The sequence below is a fragment of the Pteropus alecto genome, unplaced genomic scaffold (assembly GCF_000325575.1).
Source record: "Pteropus alecto unplaced genomic scaffold, ASM32557v1 scaffold511, whole genome shotgun sequence".
In the NCBI taxonomy this organism is placed as follows: Eukaryota; Metazoa; Chordata; class Mammalia; order Chiroptera; family Pteropodidae; genus Pteropus; species Pteropus alecto.
This window is the reverse complement of record NW_006431911.1, coordinates 1,471,639-1,484,341: the sequence shown is the minus strand read 5'-3', so window position 1 is coordinate 1,484,341 and position 12,703 is coordinate 1,471,639. Positions and strand designations below refer to the sequence as shown.

Here is a 12,703-nt window from a genome sequence, read left to right as displayed (position 1 = left end):
CGGGGGTGGGGGTGGGGGGTACTGACTGTGCCCAAAGTGTTATTCTTGAAAATTGACATAGATCATTTAATCCTCATCATAACTCTATAAGTTTCATATTTTTCAATTAGTAGTTTGCTGTTCTTTTTACCATTCAACTCGTTTTCTTTTTTGTAGTAGTATTTGTACTGTTATTGTGAAATATTTTCTTTATTTTGTAGTATAATGCCAAGAAGTAATTATGCTAATAATAGTACAAAAAAGGTTTTTCATATAAGAAAACAAAGTTATGATTATAAAAGTAAAGAAGTGAGAAACTGGTATTGTTCATTTGAGTTGGAAATGTTAATATAAACTCATAAGTTTTAAAAATATATACATTCTGGCTCTGTCAATGAAAATGACTGGTAGAAATCAATGCCCAAGCCCCTGGATTTTGGCCTCTAATTCCATTCCCTACTGAAAGCTATCAGCGTTTCTTGGAGAAATGGCCAATTCGAGATTTGGTTCAGTGGCAGGGAAGATATAAGATAAGCATGGGACATTTTGTAGTGCTAAAAATCAAGGAAGATTTCAAAGACAGAGTCATTTCAAAAGGAAATGGGACCGGCTTAAAGAGGCTCCCACTAGTCAACTATGAAAATCTGAGCGTCAAAGAGAGTAACTGCAGTCGAGGATCCCCATTGTATAAGTAATAATTGCAGAAACTCAGGCTAGGGGAAGGTCAGTGATTTTTGCAAGCACATGCAGCCATGACTCCAAAGCAATGCTTCTACTGTACACCATGCCTCCTGATCACAGCCGTGTTTAACTGAAAAGTGCAGAAGGGAGGAAAATAAAAAGAGAGCTACAAAGGGGCAGGTGAGGAGGCCCAAACTTCATTTTCGTTGGAAAGGATTTTCTAGTAAGTACCGCCATTCGACAATGCAAAAGAATGAGTACAGATGTCCAAGCAGCAGCTGGATGAGATGGGGTATTAGAGAAACCATTAAAGGCCCCCAGTACTGATGCCTGGATGTGCCAAGCGCTCCCGCTTCATGGCTGCACCTGCCTTTAATGGCGGCCCCAGTAATAGTGGTCAGATTTCCCCCCTCATGCTACAGTACGTTCTCCAGCCCAAGTATCTCTGGTCCCCCTGGTGCCCTTGTGGCTACAGCGAGTCCTGAAAGTCAGTGCCTTACTGTCTCGGAACATGTCCCAGCAGGCTGCATATCTTTTCTCACAGCTTTGCCCATGACAGGGACCCTGACGCCTCCTTTAACATCGCAGAGCAGGCTATATCATTTAACAAAATTTTCCTGGCCACGTGAGGCAAAAAAGAGAGAACTGTAACGTGCAAGGGAAAATGTAAAGCTAGCTACGCAAGGAGTGGCGCTGCTAGTGTCCCCCGTGTTGCAGAGCAGAGCCCCACTCCTGCCGCCCACTCATTCTGGGATGGTTTCTGACCATCGTCTCCCCCACACCAAAATCTAGAGAGAGGAAACAGTCATCTATCCTTGATTACCAGCCTCAGGATCCCCTCCTGTGAGGGTACAACTCTGGCCGACAATGAAGAATTTTTATGCAGATGGCTTAGTTACAGCTTGCCTTTTGCACGAACAAAGGTTGACTGGTCATTTTTCTTCCCCACAACTGAAGAGCAATCATCCTCAAAGCAGAATCAAGCACCTATCTCTAGCAACAGAACTAACCACAGAAACTTCAACACTAGGGTGTCTTTTGCTTCCAAGGCTCAAGTATCCCAAGACTAATTACTTCACTTGAGGCCCAGGGTAAAAATTCTGGGACTCCCTTTCATCCAGATTCAGAAATCTCAATGAAAAGAAAGCACCCCATGGAGATTGCCAACGCTGACTCGGCCTGCATCACAGCTCAGATTCTCCCTCTGCCCGTTCCTGCTCCCTTTTTCTCCCTATCCCAAGTGTTGACCCCCAGGGGAGAGGGTAGAGACCAGACATGTGCACATTAAACCCCTTCTCACGTTGTGTTTCCCGCAGAAACCCACTTGCAACACCTTGATATAAGACCCCTGTTCAAACTACACTGGCCGACATTCTCATCACGAACTCCACATCTGGTCTCTGGGACCCACGCAGCTTTGGAGGGAGGCCAGTTTCCTTCCAGATGGAGCCCCATCCCTCTACCGTAGGCCATTTGGGCTTCCTCAGACGAGTCAGGCTCCAGCCCTCCGGGCTCCTCAGATACAAGGAACAGACCTCACATCTTTGAGCGTGGGTCCCGTAGATGCTCCCATCACTAGGACAGGGGAGCAGTCCCCCTGCCCTGATTTTGGGGGTAAGGAATGATAAGTCTTTCGGTGCCACTTCCTCTAAAGAAGCCCCTCACAAACTCCTCTTAACTCTATCCTCTTGACTCTTGTGTTCCAAACCAGTGAGGCCTCTATTCAGGTTTTCTACTTAGAATTACTGTCCTTGTGTACCTTGCAATGTGCTGTCCATTGTCTTCACTCCTCAGCCAGAACTGACTCTGGAAGAGCCGCGTCTTAACAACGTGTTACATTACGGAAACCTATGAGCATGGCAAGAACGTCTTTGGGAAGAACTCCATTGGTGGTCTTCTCTAAGGAAGTAAATGGGTGGGCAGGGGGAAGGATAGGATTGAGACATATTTTTCATTCTCTCTTTTTTGGGGGGATTTTGTACCATGCATATGCATGTTAAACCTATTAGACTGAACCCTATGGGATTACTAATAGCAAACCCTTTTTGATCTACACTTTTCTTATTATCTTGCTATCCTCGGCACGGTCAATTGTAGGAAACCAGAGGTGAATGACTTGATGTTTTTCCCACCACCAGATTATAACAACTGTAATTGGTCTGAGCTGTCCATCATTTTTTGTCTCAAACCCTGACCCTGCTGTATAATTTTCCAACTTACATCTTCAACACTCCAAGATTGCTTTTGGAAGAAGAACAGAAATAGTACGCGACCTAAAGACAGTAACATTGCCACTCTGTCCCCAGCCTCTGTCCAATACTCTCCCCGAGTTCCCAGATAAATAACCCCCTTTCAAGACTGCTAAGACTCCACCTTCTCCCTCTAGTCTTTTTAAATTTCTTCTTGCTGCCTACGGCCCACTGAAGACAGGTTGACCACTGAGCTGTGCAGATGCCCATCAAAGGATCTAGCAGAGGATTGGCCTCATGCGTAGACATATCTGGCTCCTTCAGTAGACTCTTCCTTTTTTAAGAAAGAAGTTTGTCTTCATATCCCAAATTGCAACAGTGCAAGGATCAGACCAGTAGATTCTGATAGAACAGAATCAATAAACGATTGCTGAATGAATGAATGACCCCACTATGAAAACTGGCATTATTTCATAGCATAAATGAATACGGCAAATACTTTATGCTGTACACTCATTATTCTGGTTTGAGTGCAATATTCAGTCTAAATGTGCGAATGTGCAACAGAATACGACTGTGAATCATTAGCGTACGCAGACTCAATTACTCAAAGGTCCGTATATGACAGATGTCTTGGCTACACAGTCCTAGCACACAGAAACGCACTCTTTCTAAAAACATACCTTGACAAAGAAGGGTAGCCAGTAAGACCCTGGCTCCTACAGACGATAATTCTGTTACGCATCATAGCCTCCAAATTTCTATCTTGCTTCTAAGTGATGAGGAATTTCAAGTCTCCAAGGAGGACAAATAACATGAGAAAACTTTGTCAGGAAACTACAGGCTCTGGGGCCAGAGTTTAGAAAACACTTATGCAGGTGAGGCTGTTTTCAAGAAGGTTCGACTATATAAACTCTTCTTTGTCAGAGTTACCATGTATTAGCCTAAGACAGTTATTATATTTTCTTATTATAAACATGCGCTGTGTTCTGCATCTGGAGCATTTGCCAAATTGTAGATTTATTCCTGTTTCTATACATCTGTGAAAAGAATGTGTGTTCTGTTTCATCAGGGAGTTACTGGAAGTCACAGGTTGCTAATTCCAAATGAATAGAAACAGTGATTAATCTGGGAGATATGAGCTCGCCACTGTTCATGTAACAGATGTCCATTATGATGAGTTACACATTTGTTCCATGTTTACACTAGAATACAAAAAAAGAGGATTCAACTATTTAAAAAAAAAAAAGAAAGAAAGAAAGAAAAGAAAAAGGGCGCTGTGGGAAGGTAGGGAATTAGAAGATACTTGAAAATGTTTATTCAGGTGCCATGGTTAGCCGTGATGGAGATGTGTGCTATGTCCGCAGGGTGGCAGGTAAAGAGCGGAGGGGAGGCTGAGAGTTGGGGGGCGGGGGGAGAAGCCAGGGGTAAATGTTCCTGGCTTCCTTTCAGGGTGTGGATATTAACTCAGCTCATCTCACTTGGCTGACAAAAGGACCAATGCCAAAACCGGCCATTTCATCAGCATAGTCCACACAGAAGATGGGATTTCAGAGGGAGGCATGAGAAAAGGGAGAATGATGTATGTAATTTTATTCAAATAATTAAAAACAAAGTTGGCAGTCTATCTTCCTGTCACGAAGAATAAACATCAGACTATAGAGCTGGAAGGAGAAGCGCCAGAGGCTTCCTGCTGCTCCGCATTAACTCTGGTCCAATACAAACTCTCCGGATGACTCTTCACAAAAAAAAAAAAAAAAAAGGAAAGAAAAGAAAAGAAAAGAAAAAGCCATTTAAAATGATCCTCCTATGTGTTTTTTCAGTTACTCGGAGCAAAGCTAACACAGGAAGAGGACGCAAGCCAGGAGGGAGTGTGGGGGAGGCGGCCTGACTGGCCGCACTAGAGCTCTTAGTTTGATGGCTGCTAAGACGGGGTTTGTATAACTGACCTACTTCTCTAAAATAAGATGAGTGAAAGAGAGGTTTACCAGAACTTTCCTTTCTCTCATTATTTGTCCCCTGTCCTCATATTCCCAGGAACTTAAGCAGGGCCCAGTATCTGGTAGGATCTAAATAACCAAATGCACACATATACATATGTACACACACCTTTCTAAATGAATTAAACAAACATGTTCTGGACTTAAATGGCATGTACACATGTGTGGATAATATTTATCAACCGATTCGTTATCTTACGCATCTGCAGGCTCACTGGATTACAGCAGACGCAGTATCAGAAGCAAAAGCTAAAGAGTCCTGTCTGAACGTCACCACGTGGCTGTCGTGTGTCCTAAACTACACCTTTCCTGAGTTTCTTTTTAATAGCAACACTTTTCAGAGTAGAGGAAAAACTCCATTTTGTCACTTGATAAAAAGATCAGCGTGGCCAATGGACAAAAATAATAATCATTCAAACAGACTCACTATGGGTTTTGTTTCTAAAGCATTTTCGTCACTATTTCTCTGTATTTCCAATAATGTCTCAAATCGCTCTTCGATTGCTTTTAAAATGTTGAATTTAAGACATGAAATGTTCCACTTTTCTATCTCAGCCTTTCTTTTTATTCTTTAAAGACTACGACAGAAGTGAGCAGTCCTCGCATTTGCGACACTCAAAGGCCAGGTAGGGAGCAGAACTGTTCTTCAGGACAGTACACGTGTCGAATGGGCTCCTAGGGGACCTAGGGGACCATGCAAGGCGACAGCTTACTTGTCTACCTTATGCAATGCAGGGAAGAAATACTATAAAAGTAGCCAAAACGATTAAGGAGGAATTCAGTTAATTTTTAATGACATTTTTATGACATGTTGCTATGCCAAGTTAGAAGTGTTGGTAAGTGGGTACTTTGAGCCAGCTAAAAGGTTCTTTCAGGCATCCTAAATCTCTGCCAAAAAAGTTACTATTTTTCTTTAGTCTAATTCCACCAAATGAGCCAAGTTGATGATGACAGAGAAAGAAAGCTTCAATTTTTGAAGGAAGAAGGAATTACGACAGCACAGGGGTCAGCGAGCTTTTTCTGTAAAGAGCCAAATAGCGAATAGCTTCCAGCTTCGTGCGCCGCATGGCTTCCGTCGCAAATACCCAACTCTGCCATTATGGTGAAAGCATCATAGACGACGTGTAAACAAATGGGCATAGCTGTGTTCCAATGAAAATTTACAAAAACAGGTGAAGGCTGGATTTGGCTCACAGGCCATAGTTTGCTGACTCCTAGGATAATACGTAGATGGCTCGCCGAAATAGACTAAAAAGCCTAAGGAAAGGCGCAGATCTCAAGGTCAAACTGAAAATTATAGTGTTTTTTCAGGTCCCTGTATTTTAAAATGCGCTTAGCAGTACCTCTGCTTCTTGTCTGGATCTTAAAGCATTTGCTTTCCCATAGCATTTTCCTTAAATGCATCACTGAGACGCACGTCTTTTCATCAAACTATCTGCATGAGCTTAGATTTAGTCAAGAAGGGTGAAAGGGGTCAAATATGTGGTGACGGAAGGAAATTTAACTTTCGGAGGTGAACACACAATGCGATATACATACGACGTATTACTGAACTGTACACTTGAAACCTATATAATTTCATTAACCAATGTTACCTCAATAAATTTAATTTAAAACTGTAGAAAAAGGGAAGTCATTCTAAATATTGCAGGAATAAAGAATTTAATATATGCATTAGGGCTTGCATCAGTGTTGGAACATCTGGGGGGAGGGAGTCAAGAAAGTCACCACCAAAGACCAGGGTGGCAAACACGGAACACCTTGACCTGGCATAGCAGTGTGAATAGTTCTCAAAAGCTCTACAGAAATCTGCTCCATTTGCAGGAATCCCTGAGAAACCTCTCACCAACTGTCTCAGTCTGTGCCAGCAAAGCATCCGGTTCTCAATGCGTCCTTGAAAAGCCACTGAGGCTCCTGCCTGTCCAACATCCAGCCGCAACCACCCCTGAGCCTAATAGCTTCTAGTTCTCTTTCACCTGGGAAAAAAAAAAAAAGCGCTAACGCTGGTCACTTTGTCCTTGGCAAACTCGGGACCATAGAGGGAAGGGGGTTGTAAGAGGTGTGGTGGCCAACTTCTCTGCAATGCAGAAAACACCTTAGAAGGGGTGGTAGTGATGCCTTCTTGACAATAGATGATCTACCACATTCCACCCATTTGTCAATGCGGCATCCATATGCTCTCCTTTTACTCATTTTTAACTTCTAAGTAAACAACATAATGTTTCTGTCCTGATCGGTGTGACTATTCCCCATGCACTCAAAGGTCACTCGTGCTTTCCCCAAAAGCACAGCCACAAAGGCCTGTTTGTTGTTTTATCTGTAAATGGTTGATGGTTGTCTTCTAGTTCAGTCACAATAGCTCTTTAGTATTCTGCAACTTAAGTACTGAAATATAGGTTTAAGTCGCCCTTTATATTATATAATAGGCAGAGGAAAGGACAAATTTTATTAAAATGTACCAATATATCCATATGCTTATTATAATCCTCACGTCTACAACTGGTCACATGACCATGGTCAGTTTTTATAACTTTCCTCTCCTGACACTCACGGGGGTCACGGACACCAGCATACTTGAGTGTGCTCATCGCCCATCCTGAACGCCAAGCTGCCACCTTCTGTTCACCGTCAGGTGATGCTCTCTGCGCAGTAGTCAAGCCCAGGTCTCTCCAGCTGCGGGGACCCTCACCTGCTCCAGTAACCCACCTCCTGGCAGCTGCCTGACTCAAGTCAGGCAAACGGATTAGAGTCGGGAGTACCAAGGAGGAGAGAAGAGTCCACCCATGCTGCCATGTTTCCATAGCTCTAAGCTCCTCCCACCTCCATCTCTACATTTTAACCTTTAAATCTGGTCCTTGGTCTTCTTGATTGGTACAAAATTTAACTTTGCTTTCAATTGATGTAATATTTCTCCTCTTCCTCTCCCTCTTTCTCTGAAATCCAATAGATTTTAGAGGGAATATCTTCATTCAAATTACACCTAAAAGGCATGTATTAACTCCCTTTGATCTAAGCTGGGTAACTGAGTTGATTACAGACTGAGGTTCATAGATTTAGATTCTGCTTTGTACCAAGAAAAAGCCTATTTAAGGACTTCAAAGTCTAACTCCCTTAGATAGCCAGTTCTCACATGTGTGCTGGTAGTCAAGGGCAAGGATAATATGTGTGATGGTTCAGTGGAGGCCCTACCCCCAATTTCTAAGAAACCAATAGAGAAGACTTCACCCTTAATGAGAGATATTTTAATGGGCAAGAGGGATGAGGAAAAAATGGTCAAAATGTTAATATCATCTGAAAAAACTTTGTCAATAAAAAACTCCCCAAATTTCCAGATTAAAACACCAGCTTTTAAAACTCCCCCCGCATTCTCTCTCTCTCTCTCTCACACACACACACACACTCCAAAGAATTTTACAGGACAGATCAAAAGGGATTTCATCTAGTGAACAATAGATAACGCCAGCACTTCTGTACAAAGCGAGTCTCGCCTCGGCCTTCACTCCGACAATGTCTCCCTAATCCCAGAGAGCCTTCTAAGACTGGAGCTTTTCCTATCACACCATCCAGCTAACACTAACTTTATAGAGGTCCTCATTGAAATTACAACCAAATTATAAAATAATCAACGTGGAGAATCACCTAAAGTCCAGCTGATCAGAACACCTACGTCTGGTAATATAAAGGAGCCACATTGAAGCAGGTAGGAGGGGCAAAGTCATGAATCGGGCTGGACCAGCACCCGCGGGTAGTGGAGGATCACCGGGAGGGAGAGCGAGGCTGCAGAGGCTCCCCTGAAGGAGAGGGGGGTACTGGCCTCATCTGGGGGCTCCCCAGGCCAGGGAAGAAGAGAGTCCAATAACTCTGATTGTAGAAACTGGAAGGGATTCCGGACATCTGGGTGAGATGAAAGGGGACGGAAACCCTAGATGCCCCTTTGAAGGAGGCACGCACAGGCTCTCTGACCTGCGGACACTCACCCGGAACACTGGCGGTGGGTCACAGGCTCACATGGGATTCATTCTGAGAAAGTCTGCATTACCTGGCGCCAGAACGAGGGCTGGAAGGGCAGCCGCCGCCGTGCTTTAGTCCAGCTCTACTACCAGGCAATCAATCTACAGACCATACGAGCCGGACTGTGCAGACCCCTCCCACAGGGCCATTAGGAAGCGCTGGCCTGAGGGGATCGGCCCGCCCCACCCAACCTGCAGATTGCCCGGGGCTGTAGTTGCTGAATGGCTGCCACGCCCTGTGTCCATTCAGGGCTAAGCATTCCCTGCTGGTAGCCAGCGCTGTGAGCCTCATTTCCCAGACGGGGTCAGGCAGATCACTGCTGCCAACACGACCTTGGGCTGATATCGGGGACCTGTGGGCCAGTCCCAGACAGCAGCTGGTCTTGCTGTGATCTAGGACTTCTGCAGGAACTTGCAAACAATTACCAAAGTTACAGCAAGACTGAGGTTGCATTGATCTGACTGCCATTGTCTTTCTGAGACCCCGCCCCACCCTACCCACAAACTGCCTCAGGTGACCCATTGACAGTGAACTGTCACAGCTCTCCTCCTCCCTTCCCCTGATCTCCCAATCCACACAGGCAACAAACTTTGGCTGGCACAGGGCGGGCACTGTACGGAAATGAGTGGCAGGCAGAACTCTGCTCCCTGCAAGAGTTGCAATATTGAGTCTGGGGAGCACAGGGTTCTGGGGGACCACCTCAGATGGCAGCTGGTCTCACTGTGATCTGTGACTACAGCAGGAACGCCCAGGCACAGAAGTTGCAGCAAAACTAAGGATGTATTGGCCAGAGGGACCTTATATCTCTAAGATCCCACTTCACCCAAGCCACAAAGTGCCTGCAGCCTATTTTGTGCCCTGCTTGGCTCTGGAATTGTGCAGTCTGCACAGGCAACAGACCTTGGCTGACGCAGTGAGCGCATTTCAAGGAAAACAGTTGTGGACACACCAATGCTGCCTGTACAAGCTGCAACATCTCTTGAGAGGATGGCAGGGGTCTGTATTGGCCTGATGGCCCTGGATTCCCTGAGCACCTGCCCCATCCAATACATAGAGTGCTCACCACACGGTGATAGGCAGCTGCCCGTGCCCTGGGGTGGAGCACTCAGGCCCAAGATGGGCAGCAGCTGACCTTGCTACGATTGAAACTTGTACAGGGAGCCACAGAGACCGCGTTAGCACGTAAACTCACACCGCAGTGGCAGAGGGGAAATTTACTCAATAGACCCAGGGGACTCCCAGGGTCCCTATGCCGCCCAACATGCATATCACCCAGAGGCTCATCGAGTTTCAGAGACTTACAGGCAACTGACAGGCAGCCTCTGGCCTTGAGGAGCACTGGTCTGTCTGCTAATCTGCCCTAGGTCAGGGATAGGGGATAACCAACCACTGCCTGCAGCGTTGTCTCTTCCACTTACCTATGGATCCGGCATAGGCAACAACCATCAGTGGATCACTTTGTAGTTCTCACCGGGTAGCCCTGAGCGATCAAAACCAGAGGCTGACCTTGGCCTACGGAGGAGCCCCTCCCAAGGGGCTACAAAACCAACGCATCTGGAGGCTGGCACCAGACCACAACGGAGCAACCCCTGACTGGTTCCAGTAGTGATACACACAAAGGGTGGTTGCAACAAGTACACAAGCCAGCTAGGGCAAATCCCACTCAGTGGGGTCAACTCCCAAACAACAACTCCTACCCTGTGGGTGCAGCCAGTTCCCACAATTAGTCAGCCTGAGTGTTAATCCCACTCACTGATATACTAACAACAATAAAGGCTTGGTAACAACAGAAGATCACACACAACACACACAAAGATCACATCCAGAGCCGCCGGCATAAGGAATCAGGGAGAGTGCACCACTGGGCCACACAGGACACCTTCCACATTAGGCCATCTGGCCAAGGCTGAGAGACGAAATAAATATTCCTGACTCATAGAAACGAACACAGAGAGGTTAATAAAATGAGAAAACAAAGAAACATGCCACAAATGAAACAACAGGAGGAAACTCCAGAAAATAAACTAAATGAAATGGAGGCAAGCAACCTACCAGAGCCAGAGTTCAAAAGAATGGTTATAAGGATGCTCGATGAACTTATGGGGAGAATGGATGAGCACAATGAGAATCCCAACAGCATAAAAAAGGACATAGAAACCATAAAAAAGAACCAGACAGAAATGAGGACTACAATAACTGAAATGAAGAATACACTAGAAAGATTCGACAGTAGACTGGATGGAGCGAATGAATGAATCAGCGAATCGGAAGACAAGGTAGCAGAATACACGAAATCAGAACAACAAAAAGAAAAAAGGATTTAAAAAAATGAGGATAGTTTAAGAGACCTCTGGGACAACATGAAGCGTAAAACTATCTGAATCGTAGGAGTACCTGAAAAGGAAGAGAAAGAGCAAGGGATTGAGACTCTATTTGAAGAAATAATTACAGAAAACTTCCCTAACCTGGCAAAGGAATTAGACATCCAAGTTCAGGAAGCACAAAGAGTTCCAAACAAGAGGAATTCAAACAGACCTACACCAAGATACATCATAATTAAAATGCCAAAGGTCAAAGACAAAGAAAGAATCTTAAATGCAACAAGAGAGAGGAAGCTAGTTATTTACAAGGGTACCCCCATAACAATGTCTGCTGACTTTTTTTTTTTTTTTTTATGCCTACAGCACCTGGTCTTCCTAGGTGGTCTCCCATCCAAGTACTAACCAGGCCCGACCCTGCTTAGCATCCGAGATCAGATATCAGGCTTGTTCTGGGTGGCATGGCCATAGACCATGCACTGTGGCTCCACTGGGGTATGTACGCAGGACCTTCTGTGCGTAAAGCCGACGTGCTCACTGCTACACTATGGAACCACGTCTGTCTGCTGACTTTTCAATGGAAACTTTGCAGGCCGGAAGGGAATGGCAAGAAATATTCAAAGTTATGAAAAACAAGAATCTAGAATCACAGATACTCTACCCAGCAAGGCTGTCAATTAAAATAGAAGGTGAGGTAGCAATACTTATATCAGATAAAATAGACTTTAAAACAAAGGTTTTAATAGACAAAAAAGGGCATTACCTAATGATAAAGGGATCGATAAATCAAGAGGACAAAATCCTAGTAAACATATACGTACCGAACATAGGAGCACCTATATACATAAAGCAATTATTGACTGGCATAAAAGGAGAAACGAATAGTAATATACTCATAGGAGGAGACTTTAAACCCACATTGACACCAACGGACAGATCTTCCAGGCAAAAAATCAAGGAAACAATGGGCCTAGATGACACACTAGAACAGATGGATTTAATAGATATTTTCAGAGCATTTTACCCCAAAGCAGCAAAATATACATTCTTCTCAAGTGCACATGGAACATTTTCAAGGATAGATCACATGTTAGGGCACAAATCAAGTCTCAATAAATTTAAGAAGACTGAAATCATATCAACAGTCTTCTCTGATCACAATGGTATAAAATGAAATCAACTACAAGACAAAAACTGGAAAATACACAAACACATGGAAACTAAATAAAATGCTACTAAACAATGAATGGGTTATCAATGAGATCAAGGAAGAAATCAAAAGATACCTAGAGACAAATGAAAATGAAAACACAACAACTCAATATTTACGGGATATAATGAAAGCAGTCTTAAGAGGGAAATTCATAGCAATACAGGCCTACCTCAAGAAACAAGGAAAAGCTCAAATAAATAATCTAACCTTACACTTAAAAGAACTAGAACAGCAAACAAAGCCCAAAGTGAATGGGAGGGAGGAAATAATAAAGATCAGAGCGGAAATAAATAAAATAGAGTCTTGAAAAAC

At 44.2% G+C, this 12,703-nt stretch overlaps 1 protein-coding gene and 1 pseudogene across 1 annotated transcript in view; both read right to left on the bottom strand.

Moving 5' to 3' along the window:
* Nucleotides 1-12,703, bottom strand: part of MID1 (midline 1) — a 546,989-nt gene that overhangs the window by 506,761 nt on the left and 27,525 nt on the right. The gene's annotated exons all lie outside the window — the stretch shown is intronic.
* Nucleotides 11,536-11,651, bottom strand: LOC112472328 (annotated as a pseudogene).